Consider the following 19,253-nt stretch of genomic DNA (forward strand, 5'->3'; position numbering starts at 1 on the left):
TTAGGTGAGAGGAGTGAAGGAAGTAATAAAAGCGGGAATTTAATAATCCTTCAAGAATTTTGCCGAATAATGAATTCATTACAATAAGCCTGTAGGTGCCCGGAGAATCCGGAGGTCGTCCGGGTTTAGGGATAAAAATCACCCTGCCCTTCTTCCACTTCTCCGGAAAAGGCCCCAATTTTAATGCCGTATTGAAAATAAATAGAAAGAAACCCGGGTGATATTGAAAAAGTAATTTTAGTATGGGAAGGGTAATGCCGTCAAGGCCCGGGGCCGAACCGGTCCGACCAATGTGCAGGGCATATTCTATCTCACACAGGGTGAACAGTTTGTCATCCCTTCTTGCGACAGCCGGGGCACCTGCAATTGCTCGTAATTCCCTGTGCAGAGCAGTGTCGTGCGCCGAATCATCACGGGCAACCTGCGTTCGGAGCAGTAACGCTGCAGAATCCAGTCCGTCTTTGGTCATGGTACCCGCCGGCGTGCGTAGGGGCGGCAACACGATGGGGTGGCGGAGTTTTTCAAATGCCGACTTGAACGCTACGCCGAACATGTTTTTCCGCGAACTTTCTGTACAGAAGTTCTTGAGTGCCTGAGACTTGGCTACCTCAATTAATCTTCTGTAGGAGACTCGCGCACGGGCGAACGCTAATCGGAATGCATTGCAGAGGGACGGGTCTCGAGCCTTTTGATAACGTCTGCGCAATGCGCGAACACGGTTGCGTTCGACAGTTAATTGCGGCGACCACCAAGCGTTCGCTTTGTGCGGCCCCCGTTTCGGCACCTGCAAGTTTCTCTCGTAATGGCTATCGTACAATAGGTAAAACTTATGGATGATATGGTCGAACGCCTGGCCAGTATGCACCGTCAGCTGCTGCACCGTCGCGAACCAGGGCTCGTTTACAAGCCAACGCGTGAGACGTAAGCGGCCCGCGAACGTGAGCTTTTTCCTGAGCAGGAGCGGCGTTCCCTCGAACGAGAATACGATGTGGCGGTGTTCTGAAAGTGTCTCCTCCTCCGACATCGCCACATGTATCCTCTGTTGGCCATGTTTGCACTGGCCAGGGTGATGTCTATCCAACTCTCTGTATAATGGTTTTCGTACGTAGCAGCCGACTCGGGATCGTTTAAGATATGTAGATCATGTGCGCAGATCAGCTGCATCACCGCTGCACCCCGGCCATCACAGCCGCCACGACCCCAGTTAACATGTTTAGCGTTAAAATCACCTGCTATTATGACGTTGTCTTCCTGGGTGCCTGTTAGACAATCAGACACAGTATCCAGGAATGGGGCTATGTCCACATGCGGCGGCGCGCACAGTCCGAGCAGGAGAAATTTGATATAGGGCGTTGACAATTTCACGGCAACGACGTTGGTGCTGGTCAAGACGGGAAAACAGTCGAAACCCGACCCGTCCCCTAAAATAACTACGCGGGGACTGTCGGGCGAAGCAAAGCGATGGTAATGCTCCGGAATACCCGGAATCGCACCCGCCCTGATGTAGGGATCACAAACGATGGCAAATGTGATGCCTTGCGTCTGCATGGCTCGGACCAGCACCATCGTCGCCGCCTTTGCATGGTCCAAATTAGCCTGAATGAATTTCAGATTATTGCTTGTGATCATTTACAAGTCGTACTGAAGTCTGATTGTTGACAGTATGGGTAAGAAATCCAAATGCCCCTACCAATGGCGTGCTCCCACGCGTCCCCGTACCCACTAATCGACGCCCCTCCGCAGACGACAACACCGTCTGCGCGCACCCCACCACTGGACCCGACTCCTGTGCAGAGGGTCCGCAGCGCCCCAACCCCAAGAGGGGAACGCTGCGGTCCCCACCCCACTTAATTGCCATAGTCAGTACGGGCTTTCAATCTTGCGACCCGCTCAGCCCGTGTCGGGCAACGAATATCGCCCGTCGGGTATCCCGCAGAGTCCCTTCCCGCCGCCCTGCACGCCGCACAGGCCACCGCCGCATCCCCCATGCGCACAGTACAATTTTCTGCCAGGTGATTACTGGCACATTTCGTACATATCGCCCTAGACGTGACGTCTTTGACGGGGCAAAAGCGGCGCGTGTGCCCATACGACGCGCAGAACGTACACAACGAGACAAAGATCTTCAACTGCACGCGCTGCGGTCCACCCGACACAAATTCTGTCTTTTTGCATGAGTTTCCGAAAATCTACCGGGTTTACCTCAACGATGTGTGTCATATTACCGCCGCGCTCTTGAAACGATACTAATACTTTGCTTGCGGCAGTGTCCAATTCGAACCCGGGATTCCGGGCGTTAATAGCTTCAATGAGGTTCGTTGAGGATACCTCAGGATCGACGCCAGTAAGCTTAACATGTGGTTTTCGTTTCTCCGGGATGCGCATGGTCATAGCCGTACGCGTTATCGGGCTTCCATTAACTGCCGTTTGTAAACGGGCAAGAGTAGTCTCTTTAGCGATGACCGTAACTCCGAGACGAGTCTCGCGCAGAGTTAATTCACCTAGTCCCGCACTACAAGTGTCTATGTTTGCCTTGAGCAGTCGCATGACATCCTTAGCTGGAGAATTGGTGGGACTTACCGGAGTCAAAAATGCCACGTGTCCCTGCACCCATTGCCGTGAGGTCGCCATGCTTGTCGTAGTCCCGTGACCATCAGGCGCCCCCGAGGCATGCCCAGGCCCCGGCGCCCCCGCCGACGTGACCGGGCAATCGACTCGGCCGGCCACCGCTGCGGCGTACGAGCGGCCGGGCCTCACCTGCATCTCACCATCTCTTTGTGCCGCCGCCACCTGGAAATCTGTACAGTTCTTGACAATTGCATTTAACTCTGTAATGATCTGAGCCCGAACCAGATTAGTAATTTTGGTCTTGTCGTCGAAAAGGATTTCTTCAACGCGCCGCTGACGCGAGGCAATCTCATCCCACTTCTCTGTGAACCTGAAATCCGCAGCCTGGTTGATCGGGTTTTCCGTTAAATTAGCAGGAATTGGAGCCCCGGTAGTGTGTTCATTTCCTAAGTCGACGCCTGCCGGCGCGCCCCTCGGTACTGCGACACCCTGCCCGACCATATTTACCAGCTCATCGCCGTCTTGCGAAAAGATACTTGTACCTGATCCCGGCGAGCTACCGACACTCTGTGGCCTGTTACCCTGGGGCGATCCCCCGCGCGTCTGCTTCAGCCGCGACATGGGCTCATACCCTCCTGGGGGCAGCCATATTGGCTTCCCCGCCTACGGCCGGTAAATGCGGACGGAAAATAAAGGCAAATGTACGGTTTAATCCCCCTCCTGCGCGTCGACTGGGGTCCCTGGGAGTTCCGAAACAGCTCACGATAAGCGAATAAGTCGTAGGACGAGAAGTACTTACGTTATTGCCGAAAAAACGGAACCCGATGCAGCCAGCCAGCCAGACACTTGCACGAGCGCTCGTGCCGCCATGTAGCGAACCTCGAGATCGGGAGACTTGAGGAGCTTGAAAGCATTGTCTACCCGGCAGAGGTCACTAAGCTCGGCAGCTAGCGGGATAGCTGCAGCGCCAGACCGGGGACTGCCGTACAAGTATTCGTTGGAGGCATTGGGAGGGAGGTACAGCGTCCGTTTCAATAAGGGACGGAGAGCGTCATCCAGGCGCTGCCATTCCTCCTTGCCGAGAGTACCGCACCTCATCATAAAGTTGAGGCCGGGGTAGACAAAGGTCCGGAGGGCATCGAGGCGCTGCCAGGGGGCCAGCATAGATGAAAGAAGGGCTGTGCCTCGCTGGATGGCATGATCAATGATGTTATCGTCCGCCAGCACCCGGAAGCCTACAGGGCGGCCCAGGAACTTCTGGGAGTCGTAATCCGCCATGGCAGGGATGTCAGCACCCGCGACCCGGAAGGTGGAAGGCCTCGTCCCAACAGGATGCAAGCCGCTGAGATGGAGAGAGCGGCATTTGGTAGGGTTGAGGGCCAGGCCGAGCTCGGAGGCGAGGTCCTCTATTTGGTCTATGCGGGCCTGTAAGGTCTCCGGACAGGTCGCCAAAGGGGTTAAGTCGTCAGCGTAGGCGAGGATGTTATGCTGACGTTCTCCCCCTTGTAAAGCTCGGATGATGGGGTCCACGACGATGTTAAAAAGAAGCCCACTCATCGGACAGCCTTGGCGGATCCCGGCCAAGATGGGGATAGGGGCCGAGATGCCGTCAGCCGCGACGATTCTTGTACAGTTGGCAGTGTACAAGTCGGCCACGAGGTCGATGAAGTGGTCACCTGCGCCGGTACCCCGGAGGGCATCCAACAATGCCTGATGGGGCACGGACCCATATGCGTTGGAGAAGTCCAGGAAGGCGACACAGATGTCCTCGTGGCCGCCGCGAGCTTTGTCCAGACGATTCTGGAGGACGTAGTTATGCTCGAAGACGCCATCGTGAGGAAGAAATCCCTTCTGGCAGTGTGAGAGGATGTGGTGCTCCGCCAGCCAGGCTTGAAGGCGACCCGCAAGGCACTTGGCATACAGTTTTGCAGCCGTAGTGTCGAGCGCGATAGGACGCCAGTTGCGGGGATCAGCGGTGTCGCCCTTCTTGAAGAAGAGGATGGTCCGGGAGGTCCGCCAGCTATCAGGGGTGCGACGATGTCGACGGCACACGTTGAAAAATGCTGATAGAAACCTCCCCTCAGGGTCCACCGACTTCCAATGCTTATAGGTAATTCGGTCATCCCCAGGTGCTGTGTTTTCGGACTGTTTTAGTCGCCAAGTGACCTCCTCGGCTGTGAAGGGATCAAGGTTGACCGCATCGGCCGCCGGGGCGCGTGCGAGCAGAATAGAGGAATTGGCGGAGCGCTGGGCCCAAGTGGTCGTGAAATGGTCCTCCAGGATGGGGAGAGGTATGGGACAGAGCGGGGAGGGACCGTCGAAGATGATGCGGATGGCCCGGCGACGGTTGCGCCGACATAACCGCTGAATGTCTCTCGCATTGTGGGGATTAATGGTGCGAGGCAGACTCCGCCATCTTTGTTGCGCTGAGCTTGCCCTGGCGCTATCGAGTGATCATATGGCGGGTGTACTGCCCCAGTAAACTTTATTTCTGTTGGCCTCTAGTGAGCCATATACGGTGAACTGGACGTGGCAGCGCTTTTGATGCTTCAGTCCGGTCACCCACTCCAATAAAACGCAATACAACAATCCTTTTTGGAACCCGTCCGCGTGTTTACCTCAGCCACTTCAAACAAGAAAAATATTCAGCACTGAAGTTTCCCCCGTGTTTGTTGGCCTGAGCTTGCACTGGCGCTATTGAATTATCATGTCACGGGTGTACCGCCCCAGTAAACTTCATTTATGTTGGTCTCTGTTTAGCCATATACGGTGAACTGGACGTGGCAGCGCTTTTGACGCCTTAGTCCGGTCACGTATCTAATAAAACGCTATACAAAAATCCTTTTTCGAACCCGTTCTCGCGTATACGTCAGCCCCTTCAAACAAGAAAAATACCCAGGACTGAAGTTCCCGCATTGTTTCTTGCGCTGAGCGTGCCCTGGCGCTATCGTATTATCATGTGGCGAGTGTACTGCCCAAGTAAACTTTATTTCTGTTGGCCTCTAGTGAGCCATATACGGTGAACTGCACGTGGCAGCGCTTTTGACGCCCTAGTCCGGTCGCGCACTCTTAATAAAAAACGCGGTACAAAAATCCTTTTTGGAACTCGTCCTCACGTTTACCTCTGCCCCTTCAAACGAGAAAAATACCCAGGGCTAAAGTTTCCGCCATCTTTGTTGCGCTGAGCTTGCCCTGGCGCTATCGAGTGATCATGTGGCGGGTGTACCGCCCCACTAAACTTTATTTCTGTTGGCCTCTAGTGAGCCATATACGGTGAACTGGACGTGGCAGCGCTTTTGATGCCTTAGTCCGGTCACGCACTCTAATAAAACGCAATACAAAAATCATTTTTAGAACCCGTCCGCGCGTTTACCTCGGCCACTTGAAACAAGAAAGATATTCAGCACTGAAGTTTCCCCCGTGTTTGTTGGCCTGACCTTGCCCTGGCGCTATCGTGTTATCATGTGGCGGGTGTACCGCCCCAGTAAACTTTTTCTGTTGGCTTTTATTGAGCCATATACGGTGAACTGGACGTGGCAGCGCTTTTGACGCCTTAGTCCGGTCATGTATCTAATAAAACGCCATACAGAAATCCTTTTTGGAACGCGTCCTCGCGTTTACCTCTGCCCCTTCAAACAAGAAAAATATCTATGACTGAATTTTCCGCCTTGTTATTGCGCTGAGCTTGCCCTGGCGCTATCGAGTTATGTGGCGGGTGTACCGCCCCGGCCGACTACTTCCCCGTCATTCCTGAAATCAAAGGCAAAAATAAATGGTGGGGAGAAACCTGTACCTGCAGAGATGCATACCAGGTTTAAAGCCAATTGAAAATAAATGAAAAGGGGTTTTTAAGTAATACCCAAGGCGCATATTTTTGTGAAGAAAAGCCAATTGGAAAAATAAAAGTATGGGCAAAGGTAACGCGTTTGTGTCCTGAGGCGTCTCAGCGAGCTCAGAAGCCCTCGCGTCCGGCTTTTAATGACGATGAAAGAAAGAGGCAGAGACGAGGTGGCATTGGCATGCCGTAAACAAAAGTGAAAAATCCCCCCCTTTCCCCAACGAAATGGAAAGTAATGTACAAAGTGAAAAGAAAGGAAAAGGGGAAATTACAGTCAGTATGAGAGAACACAGGCATGAAGTGAAAAGAAAGAAAGAAGGAAAAGAGAACGTAACAGCAACGAGGCAAGCATCACTGAATGCGAGTTCTGTGGCCGTTCGCGCTCGGTGCCACGGGGCGTCACTTATGTCCCACAGCATCCACTGTCATACACGCGTGCAAAATCTACTGAAGGTCCTCGCGTCCGCGCTACCCTCCCATAAAGCACCCGACAACCGGACGCGAGCCTACGGATAATGAAAGAAAAGGAAGAATTAAATTAAAAGAAATGAAAGCAGAAAAATAATAAGTGGAAAAAAAAAAGGTCGCGTTCCACACAGTGTTCAGGTGACACCAAACGGCGCGTGTTGCCAGGCGTGGGCGCGATTGGATGGGCGGCCTCTGGAAGTACTACCGAGTCGGGAGTCGCGAACGTCCACTGTTCAGGCAGTCCGCAGGTCTCTACTAGATGGCTGGGCACAGTCTATTCCTCCACGAGGCCGAGCGGATTTATACTCGGTAAGGCGCGACTTGATAGGCGGCCTCTGGATGTGCGACCGGGCCGGGAGCCGTGTACGTCCACTGTTCAGGCAGTCTGCAGGTCTCTACTAGAAGGCTGGACACAGTGTGTTCCTCCACGAGGCCAACCGGATTTATACGCAGGAAGGCGCGACGTGATGGGCGGCCTCTGGATGCGCGACCGGGCCGGGAGCCGTGTCCGTCCACTGTTCAGGCAGTCCGCAAGTCTCTACTAGAAGGCTGGGCACAGTCTGTTCCTCCACGAGGCCAACCGGATTTAGACACGGTATGTCTTAAGCAGATAAAAGAGAGTAAACAAAAGAAAGCGTACAAAGAAAGCACAAGACGTACAGAAAGCACGAAAAGAAAAGAAAATAAAATAAAATGAAGTACAGTTGTACGAGACGCACTGCACATGCAAAGCGTTCTCGCACTCATCCGTCAGCCGTGTGCATAGTTTGTTGATGTACACCTCACACACGGCGCAGGCGATTCCAGAGTCGACAGTCGTCGTCTTCCGTCGTGTGCATGCAGGTTCGGATGCCGCACCCGCACCTCGAACGGCGTCGTCGGGACGGGTCGTCGGGTGTACCGCCCCAGTAAACTTTATTTCTGTTGGCCTCTAGGGAGCCATTTACAGTGAACTGGACGCGACAGCGCTCTTGACACTTTCGTACGGTCACACGCTCTAATAAGACGCCATACAAAAATCCTTTTTGGAACTCGTCCTCACGTTTACCTCTGCCCCTTCAAACAAGAGAAATACCCAGGGCTGAAGTTTCCGCCATCTTTGTTGCGCTGAGCTTGCCCTGGCGTTATCGAGTTATCATGTGGCGTGTGTACCGCCCCGGCCGACTACTTCCCCGTTTATTCCTGAAATCAAAGGCGAAAATAAGGGGTGGGGAGAACCTGTCCCTGCAAAAGCATACCAGGTTTAAAGCCAATTAAAAATAGATGAATAGGGGTTGTGAAATATTACCCAAAGCGCATATTTTTGTGGAGAAAAGCCAATTGGAAAAATAAAATTGTGGGCTAACGGTAACGCATACGTGTCCCAAGGTGTCTCAGCGAGGGCAGAAGCCGCCGCGCCGGGCATTTAATAGACGTGATTGATGAGGCGGAGTCGTGGTGGCATGGGCATGCCATAAATGAGGTAAAAGAGCAAAATGAAGGTAAAAGAAAGTAAAAGAAAATAAAGGTAAACGGATGAATGCAAATACAGTCTATATACAGAAAGTCCGTCGATTGGCTCCGGCCGCGGTAGGGCACGCCTTCGCGGCCCCCGAGAGGGCGCGCGTGACCCGACGGCCCGCCACTTTCGATGCCGGGTGCCAGGAACACCCCCGGCGCCGTTGTCCCTCGTCCATGCGACGCTTCGCCGCACCTACAGGTGGATCCGGTCCGCCGGTCGACGGGGGCCGCCGCGGACTTCGGGGGTGTTTCCCGGCATTACGCACGACTCGGGGTGAACGCCCCAACGGCCGGGTACGTCCCCTCGCAGACCGGGGCCTTCCGGACGACGCCTTCGCCACGCGGAAGCGACGGTTCGGGTCCGCCCCTCGGCAGAGCCGCCGCAGGTCCCAGGGGACGCGTCCTGGCGTCGCGCACGTACGGGGCCTGGCGTCGAGCGTCAGGGACGCCCCCGGCGTCGACGTTCGCGAGTCCTGAGCTTCCGAGTCACACCTACTAGCTGCGACTCGTCCTGCCACGTCTCAGGAGTCTTCGGGGGCGCCTCCCGGCGCGAACAGTAAAAGCAAAGTAAAGCTTTGGGGGCGCCAGGGGCAGCCGGCTGCCCCTTACGTCCTGACCGTAGATGCGTCGCTGTACAGCGTGGGCCTGCAGCAGGGCTGCCTACTATGGGGTTCCAGTAAACATTATTTCCGTTGGCCTCTAGTGAGCCATATACGGTGAAATGGACGTGGCAGCGCTTTTGATGCCTTAGTCCGGTCCCGCACTCTAATAAAACGCAATACAAAAATCCTTTTTGGAACCCGTCCGCGTGTGTACCTCAGCCACTTCAAACAAGAAAAATACCCAGGGCTCACGGAGGAAGGAAGCTAAGGAGAGGCCCTACCCCCTCCGCGCGCTAGGAGAAAAGTGTGGCGGAAATGACGTAGTAGGTTCTCATTTTTTTGCTGCTTTTTTATTTTTTGTTGTTGTATGACCACGCCTTTTGGGCCACAATGGCGGCGTTGTTATGGTTTTGAGCGCTCACACGTGTTGCTCTGGTAGGTTTCGGGCCGTGGCAAAGGCGCTGAGTGGGCGGGTTTGCGTTAGTCACCGTGTCTTGTTGCGCTGTGTAACCTGTACCGTGCTCTGCCAGATGTTGCGCGAGCGCGCGCGACACCACGCGCAGCGCGGCGTGGTTTCGCGAAAGATGTAAACAAGAGAGGAGGGTGGCCCAAAAGGCGGAGCATCGCCATGAGCAACGCCAAATTCCGGCTTCACTTTTGCTTCACAAAGAGTGACGTCAGGGCCTCTCCTTAGTTTCCTTCCTCCGTGCCAGGGCTAAAGTTTCCGCCATCTTTGTGCGCTGAGCTTGCCCTAGCGCTATCGTGTTATCATGTGGCGGGTGTACCGCCCCGGCCGACTACTTCCCCGTCATTCCCGAAATCAAAGCAAAAAATAAATTTAAAAAAATGGTGGGGAAACCTGTACCTGCAAAGATGCATACCAGGTTTAAAGCCAATTGAAAATAAATGAAAAGGGGTTGTCAATTAATACCCAAAGCGCATATTTTGTGAAGAAACCCAATTGAAAAAATAAAAGTGTGCGGATAGGTAACGCGTTGGTGTCCTGAGGCGTCTCAGCGAGCTCAGAAGCCCTCGCGTCGGGCTTTTTAATGAAGATGAGTAAAGAGTCGGAGACGAGGGGTGGCATGGACAGGCCGTAAGCAAGGAGTGAAAAGTCCCCATTTCCGGTAAAGTGAAAAAATAAAAAGGAAAAGAAAAGAAGTAAAATAGCAATCTGTGCACGAACAGTCAGGTGAGATGAAAAGAAGAAAAACAATAGATGGAAAACGTTCCACGATGGCGGCAAAGGCATGAAAGCCTCACGTCACAAGTGATCATGGTCGGTGCCTCGGGTCCCCTCCCTGGGCCATCGGCATCCACCATGCTGCTCGGTCGCTAAGATCTACTGTACGGTGGGCCGTTTATGCGATCCACCCGGTAGGCACCGCATACAACGACACGACGTCTGGAAGCCACGCGTCACAATGGTACGTTATCGGCGCCTCGGGTCCTCGGACTGGGCCGGCGGCTTCCACGGTGCGTCTCGGTCAAGCATATCTGCTGTAAGTTGGGTCTTTCACACGACCCACCCAGAAGGCGCCACGTATACCAATGCCAGCTTTGTGGATTGACCTAATGCAAACACGACACTACAGTCGATAGCCTCCGGATGCTCGAACAATCTGAAGGCCGTTTACACCTGCTGATGGCAGTGGTCACAACCTCTACCTTACAAATGTTCATAGTCCCGCATCCATGAAGGCTCAGCAGAATAAACACGCGGTTGAGCATAACTAAGTGAAAAAGGTAAAAGGTACAAAGAAAGGAAAAAGAACGAAATAATAAGCACTAAAATATGAAGAAAATTAAGAAAACGAAATAAATTAAAGTAAGAAAGAAAATCAAACTACACCCACTGCACTCGCAGAGTGTTCTCGTGGTGTCATCTCGTCCAAGCATAACCGCACCACAAAGGCAGCAAAGGCATGAAAGCCTCGCGTCACAAGTGATCATGTTCGGTGCCTCGGGTCCTCTCTCTGGGCCATCGGCATCCACCGTGCTGCTCGCTCGCTGAGATCTACTGTACGGTGGGCCGTTTATGCGATCCACCCGGTAGGCACCACATACATCGACACGAGGTCTGGAAGCCACGCGTCACAATGGTACGTTATCGGCGCCTCGGGTCCTCGGACTGGGCCGACGGCTTCCACTGTGTGTCTAAGTCAAGCAGATCTGCTGTAAGTTGGGCCTTGCACACAACCCACCCGGAAGGCGCCGCGTACACTTGCGGCTACAGTCGGCGCATCGCTCGCCCGCGTCCTGCTCTTTCGCGCGTTCGACTCGGCGGCGGAATTTCGCCAGCGCCTCGCTGTACAGCTGACGATGGAGCGGTCGAAGGGCGTCGTCCCGGCAGCGCTGGAATCTGCGCCGGAGGGCCCGCGTTCGACGCTTCTCGAGCTGCAGCTCCGGGGTCCACCAACTCTTGCCCGGTTTTTGCGGGACAACCGGCCGAAGATGTTTGGTGCGAGATCGGTCGATGATTACGTACATTTTCTCCAACAGTGCGTCGAGCGCCCGCGGCGAACGGATGTCTGCGCCGGCCGCCCGCCGGAACCAAGGAATGTCGCGCAACTCCGCGACAAAGTTCAGGCGGCCGCACTTTGTAAGGCGTTTGCCGCGCGCAGTGCCACTGTGCAGCGCCAGGTCGATGGCCCGGTGCTCCGAAAACGTTTCGTCCGGCGACACGCACCACCTGTAGCCTCGTCGGACGAGCGCGGGAGTCGCGAGCGTCACATCGATCCAGCTGTCGGTGTAGAGGGTTGAGTAGGTGGGTGGGGACGCCGCGTCATTCAGAACGACCAATCCGTGCGCCGCCACAAACTCAATCAGACGAGAGCCACGATTATCATTGGCCCTCGGTCCCCACATGGCGTGCTTCGCATTGAAATCGCCCATGACCAGGACCTCAGGTGTCTTCCCTCCGTCGAGACACTCCGAGATCTCGTCTAACGTGGGCTCAATGGAGACGTGCGGCGGCGCATACGCGGCCACCAGCAACCACTCGCGGTCCCTTGTGGAACAACTCACCGCAACCACTCGCCTTGACACGTACACAGGGAACACGTCGAAATCGGGCCGACGGACGAAGATGGCGCTCAGGGGTTCCTCCTCTTCCCCGAAATACGAAAATTCCGGCGGTAGCTGCGGCCTCACCCTCTTCGTACATGGCGGATCGTTGATCGCCGCGATGGGTATCCCGACCTCGTCCATCCGTCGCGTCGCGGCCGTCAGTGCTCGCCTGGCGTGGTCGAGATTTAGGTGCATGATGTTGGTTTCCTCTCGGCATCCGCTCTCCAACGGTCGATCGGGCGCTCCCGCGACGCTCGCCAGTTGTCGGATGCGCCCCCATCCCCACACCCCCCGGCCCCGCGGCGCTGCCTCTACTTCGGGTCGCCGTAGTAGGTGCGCGCCCTGAGCCGCTCCACCTTTTGTAGGAGCACCGGACACTCGGGGAAACCGGTGGGGTGATTCTTTTCGCTGTGGCCCGCCTTATCGCACTCGGAACAACGCACCTCGGCGTCCCCCATCTTGACCTTACAAGTTACGGCCAAGTGCGGGCCGCCGCACTTCATGCAGCGCGCCCTTGACGGGTCCGCCTTATGGGGGCACGTCATGCGCCCGTGCCCATAAGACGCGCAAAAGCTGCACGTGGGCACGTGCAAGTCTTCTCGTGCGCGAACCGAAGTCCACCCCACCGTGAGCTTCGGACGCTATAAGATCTGGAATCCTTCCGGGTCTACCTCCGCTACGTATGAGCGCGAGCCCGCCCTCTCCCCGAAGGTGACGCGGACCTTACACTTGTCGAGGTCGAGGCCGCTATTACTTTCGTTGAGCGTTCGCAAGAACTCATCGGGGCCGATGTCGGGGTCTACCCCTGTAAACTTGATGCAGGGGTTGCGCCGTTGGGCGACGCGCATTATGATAGCCGCGCGCGTGACTGAGTTCGCGGCTATCGCCTGCTCTAAGTTGCGTAGCGATTTGATGTTATCCATAAATACGGTCAGCCCGTACCTGGTATGGTGTAGTGTCACGTCCGTGATGTCTTTGGCGAGCGGGTCCACGTTGGTCTTCAGCAGCCGGAGGACGTCTCGCGCCGGCGTCGCGGTCGCCCCCACCGGCGTGAGGAAGGCGACGTGTTTGTGTGGGGCGCGGGGCCTTCCCGCCCCGGCGCCCACCGTCGCGGCAATACCGGGTCCGCCGTCAGCCGCGCCAGCAGGCGGCGCGAGGCCCGTCCTCAGCGCGGCCGCGTACACTCTAAGCCAAAAAGGACTAAAACGGGTATGGCTGTTAGTCTCTTGGGGGACTAAATGACCTGCCACAGATCTTGAACCAATTTTGGACTAACTGCGGGAGCAAATGCGGCGGCCTAACTGGGGGAGCAACTACTGCAGACTAAAGGTGAGGGCAACTTTTAGACCCTCCCAGTTAGTCCCTAGAGGATCAACGGTTAGTCTGTTAAAGTTAGTCTACAGGAGTAACTGCAGGAGCAACTTTTAGTCCCTCCCAGTTAGTCCCGAGAGGACCAACAGTTAGTCTGTTAAGGTTAGTCCACAGGGAGTAACTGCAGGAGCAACTTTTAGTCCTTCCCAGTTAGTCCCTAGAGGACCAACGGTTAGTCTGTTCAGGTTAGTCCACAGGGAGTAACTGCAGGAGCAACTTTTAGTCCATCCCAGTTAGTCCCTAGAGGATAAACGGTTAGTCCCCTTAGGTTAGTCCACAGAGAGTAACTGCAGGAACAACTTTTACTCCCTCCCAATTAGTCCCTAGAGGTTCAACGATTAGTCTGTTTAGGTTAGTCCACAGGGGCTAACTGTACGAGCAACTTTTAAGCCAGGGAGGACCAATGGTTGGCCTGGTTAAGTTAGCCCAGAGACTATCTGTTCGCCCTTCTCTGGAGAAATGTTCTTCCTTTCAAGTACTTCCACTAAACCAACAGTTGTTCCCCCAAGATTAAATGTTGCCCACCATAAAGGTAATGGTTATACCACCCTAATGTTCTAGAGGCTAACGGTTCAAACAGGAATGATTAACATTCAATCCGAAACAACGTGTTTCGGATTGAATATAGTGTTTGGAATAAATCATACTTTTCAGTCATGCACCGAAATCACTTTTCCAATGATTCCAGGTTGCCATAGCTTTTCAAGCAAAAACAATGATCGAACTCAAGTAACCCATGTTTATTTTTAATTAAATATTGCCACCATAATCTTGAGCCACAATTAACAAAACAAAAAAGGAATACTAGCATACATATGCCAAAGGGAGAGTGACGGTGCGAACACATTGAAATAATGCATGCAATGAACATGATTAATGTCCAAGTAAATAAAATATTGGTGCACAAATACAACAGCATAATGTTGCGAACACAGTATGGGTGGCAAGATTCTGGTAATCACAGCACAAGGTATTGCTAGTTTCCCCCAAAGTCCAAAAAGAAAAGGGGAGTGACGGTGCGAACACAGTGAAATATTGCATGTAATGAACATGATTAATGTCCAAGTAAATAAAATATTGGTGCACAAATACAACAACATAATGTTGCGAACACAGTAGGGGTGGCAAGATTCTGGTAATCACAGCACAAGATATTGCTAGTTTCCCCAAAAGTAAAAAAAAAAGGATGTTGAGGGTGCGAACACTTTGATGTAATGCATGTAACAAACATTTTTAATGTAGGAGAAAAAAAAATGTTTGGTTCACAAATACGGTTACCACATATGGTTTCAAATATATTACAATGCTTCTGGTAATCACATTACAAATATTGCGAGGGTCTCAGATATCCCTCCTCAAAAAAAGACAAAAAAATTGATGGTACATACACTTATATTGCACACATTATACATTCCCACTTATGGGTAGTTTCAATGACTTACTACTTTCCTGTTCCATTGATCTTTGCCACTTGTAGCAATGTTATTTTGACTTGCAATTACTCAATTGATATCACTATATCTGTTACAGTATCATGCTTTGTATTGAACCTCCTGCTAGGGCCTTGTGGCCTGCAGCATTTCTATAAATAAAGAATAATAATAAAGAAACATGGCAACAAAAGTGAACTAGTGCTATCAGTGCTTATTCTAGTGCATCAACCATGAAGAACATTCCTCCACCAGCGAAGTTTGACACCAGCGGAAAAGCTGCAAGTTCACGTTGTACTTAAAATTGACCAATACAGCAAGACCACCATCTGAACACCCCCGAATGCAGAGATCTAACTTGGCTCGAACTTGACTTCTGGCAGTCTCAAGACAGCTTCGCCGCGCGTCGTAAATCGTGCTTGATCTTGCGGACGACTTGCGGACGACTTGGCTGCGTCGAAGTCCGCTCAAGTTTGAAGTCTGCTCCCGGGCTAGCTTGAAACTGACTTCGTGTGTTATTCCAACATGGCAGCCTCCCGAACAGACGTCGCGCGGAGGTTAGCTGCTTTCGAGTTTGCTTGCTACGCCATGGATACAGCATTTTCAGAGACGCAGCCCTTGCCGAAAATTCCGCGACCCACCCTACGTGACCGAGGGAATCCGATGGAGCTGTACGACGACGAACAATTCCTCGGTCGCGACAGATTCCAGAAGAACGCCGTGCGACTTCTCGCTATGTTGCCTATCCGGGTAAGCGGGGCAACAGAGGACCGATTGTGTGCCTCCCATGCTGCAGTTGCTGATGGCTGTGATGTTTTACGGCGCTGGCACGTTTCAAACAGTCACCGGAGGTCCGGTCCGCATTCCTCAGTCAACAGTGTGCCGCGCAGTTGGAAAGGTGACTCTGCTCATCGCGAAGCACCCGCGCCCGATGCTGGTGCGCTTCCCGCAGTCGCGGAAAGATTGATTCCGAGCGTATTTTCTCATCTCCTGTCACTACACATAATAAAAAGTAGCCCAAATAAGTCAGTCATGCAGAACATGTGCGCTTACCAGTTTTGTGGCGCTTTCCCTTTTCTTCCGCAGCTTCCTCTTTCCGCTTTTGCTTCAGGTTGGTCCAGCATTTCTTCAGTTGCAGGTGATCGCGCCGCGTAATCCCGTGGTTGGCATTCTAATGTTTTGCTATTTCTTTCCATGTCTGATTCTTCTTGGTCAACGACGCGACATCAGTTTTCTTGCATTCCACAATATGCTTGTAGTCGTTCAGGAGTGTCGTCGGCAGGCTCTTTTCGTCTTCTTTAAAACGGGCTGCCGTCTTGCGTTGCGGCGCATTCTCTTGGGACGAGACCGTACGTGAGTGCGACATTTCAGCGTCAAAGCCTGTTGACAGAACAGAAATTTCGTACCAAATGCGGCGCGCGGCCGTCGCGCGAGCCCCACAACTTGTTCTCCTAAGAAACGACACTTTCCTAGCAGACGACACGCACTGCCAATTTGCGATGTCTACGACTGTGCCGCACTCTCCCTCTCGTTGTTTTTGACAAACCCTCAATGCGAAGCAGACAAATCGTTTGCACGTGTCATTTTACTTATTTATTTTGTTTTTTATCGGGTGTTGTCACCCATATGGGTCCGGGCAGGGGACTCAACGACGCTGGTACTCTTCGTTCGTAGCACATGTTGCAGTTTTTTTCTTGTTTGTGACTCCGGCCTAGTGCGTTCGAATAGGTTGGCTTTTTCTTCAAAGGGTCACGTAGCCCGAGCAGAACACGGGCCGTCGCCTTCCTCCTGGAATGCCTATAGGCGAAAAGGGACGCGCGAGCTCCCTCAGAAACCGACCGTATGCCTCGTCTCGGCCTCTTGTATCCGGTTGCCGGCCCAGACGGCGCATGAACGCCTTGCGGCAATCGAGAACAAAAGCCGTTTAAAGACCACCATACGAACCCAACCATTTCGTTCGCTTCTCTACGGCAACAAACATGCAAGAAGACCTCTGAGTTAAAGATAAGCTAAAATCAAAATAAATATGACGATAAAATTGATTTGCACTCAAATACACTGTCGCCTAAAAGTGTAGCGGCGACTTGAAAAGATGGTGAAACCTGCAACTCAAAAAGCGCGCCACAACACCGAAACTTGGAGACCACTTAAATCCGCCGGGAACGCGCGCTTTCCGCAAGCAACACTGCCCATCGCAGCGGCGGACGTAGCCAGATGGAATAAGTTTACGCAAACTATACTTCAGCACTTATGCCCTGGTGGAAATTTGGAAAGATACATACTTTTTTTGCTGTACAACGTGCCGTACGCTAATAAATTTATTGTTAACCTCGAACACAGACGAGCAACCTGCTTTTGTATTGAAGCACAGTCTTGACTTGACGAAGCAAGTCAGCTTCAGCGTCTATGAAACGCGAAAGCCAACTTGGGCGTTTTGAAGTCCGCCTCTTGCTTCGGGCCGACTTCGTCAAGTCCAAGCCCGATCCAAGTTAGATCTCTGCATTCGGGAGTAAGTAGCTCTTATTTAGGCCATTAGTGGCTCTTCACTGCACCAAACCCAGAACTTAAGCAAGCACTAAAGAGAAAAATGATTTCGCCAATATAGTAAATTGTCATTCTACAATACCAAAACGTCACTTATTGGGAGAAGAGGGTTGGTAAACCGGAAAAGATGCAAAGAGGGAAGGGCAAGTGAGGCTGCCACCTTGAAGTTACTGCACCAGCTTGCCATGAAGTCAAGGAATTTAATGGCACCTGTTAGGGCCTAGTCAAATGCTTATCAATAAAAGTAAGCTAAATTGTGCTTTAAGTACCCACTGATCGATCATGGTAAGCTTTGAGAACTTTTGCTGAGCTGACATTGCCACATATGAAAAATACTTTGAAATTTGTGTAGTTGCACTGGCCTTGAGGTTTCGGTGCAGTATCCAACAAATGGAACTTTGGCCTTCATTTTCTCTTCTAAGAAATAATCTAATATTGCAAGAATAACGAAAATAGTTATCGAACCACTGCGTCAGTGTAAATTGATTTGTGTTCATTGTTTTATTCTTCGCACCCATAAGGCTCTGAACTAAGGGTATTGCACAAGGGGGGACAATAATGAAAATACTAATGTGGCTTCGAAGAATAGATTGCAATATCTGTACAACTGAATATGTGTTACGAAAAAATACAAAATGAAAGCAGAAAGAATAAGTGGGAACGGTGACCACGAAACATACGAAAGTGGATTTAAAAAAATTTCAGACAGTGATAGAAACAGGTGCAAACACTGATCAACACAAGCAAATATTATACATAAGAAAAATTTGAATGCAAACAATAAGGCATACTTCAAAGCAGAAATTATAGAATTCAATAAACTTCACAAAGAAAAAAGAGAAATGTAAGCAAAAAAAAAGAGTATAAATGCAAGCAATGTCAATCACTAGAACCAACTGTCTTAAAAAAGAAGATAGATGATGACCTTCCTGAGAAAGAAGAAAAAAATTAGTTAAAAATAATCGAACACACTGGCACTTTAGTGTCTCTTTAATATCCTGGTCAGACGGGCAAACTTAGGGCACCTTGAGTGAATTTAATTTACTTCGTTGAGTGTCACTTCAGCAGCAGGGTGCTAGGTGGCAAACCAAAGTGCCATTCCGGAATACTGAAAATGATGCTACAGTGAAATCTTAATATAATAAACTTCAGGGGACTACAATAAATTGTTCGTTAGTATGAAAGGTCATTATAGCAAAAGCCCCAGAATTAACAATTCCGTGCATCAAGCCATAAGTGTGTAAGTTTTGACTGTGTGTGCCATCCAGAAAAACTTTAGAGTTGGCCCTCTGCCTATTCTGTTGCTATTTTCCATTGACTCGGCCACCATGTACCACCAAAGCACCGCGGCGCACATGAAAGAGACGCTGTCGACAAAACCACAGACAAGCTCCCAGTCGCCTCCAAAGCACAAAGTTCTTTTTTCTTATTCTTTTCTTTTTTGTCACATTATTGCCACATGCGGTCATATAACCTATTATGTCGTCACCTCCAGAAAGAACGAAAAAAAAATTTGTGGTCTTCTCGCTACGCTCGCGGCGCGCACGCTCCGATTCCGCGCGCGCCGGACGACCACCGCGGGTTCGAGCACTCCGAGGCGCCATGCGTGCAGGGCACCGCGTCCGCGCCTGCTCCGGCCCGCTCCGTGTGCCGACGCGCAGCTGCGCGCGTACGCGCCCCGCCGGCCCCAGCTTAGGGGGAAGGCGAGACCGCGCGCGCAGCAAGGGAGACCCTAGGCAAAGCTCTCGAGAAGCCAGAAAGTACATTTATTAAAGTGGAAGTCAATACAAACATCAATTTTAACGTCCCGTCCGAATCTGAAGCTAGTTACACAAAACATGGCCGAATGGTCGCCGGTGGCCA

Source organism: Dermacentor andersoni, chromosome 10 (assembly GCF_023375885.2).
Source record: "Dermacentor andersoni chromosome 10, qqDerAnde1_hic_scaffold, whole genome shotgun sequence".
NCBI lineage: Eukaryota > Metazoa > Arthropoda > Arachnida > Ixodida > Ixodidae > Dermacentor > Dermacentor andersoni.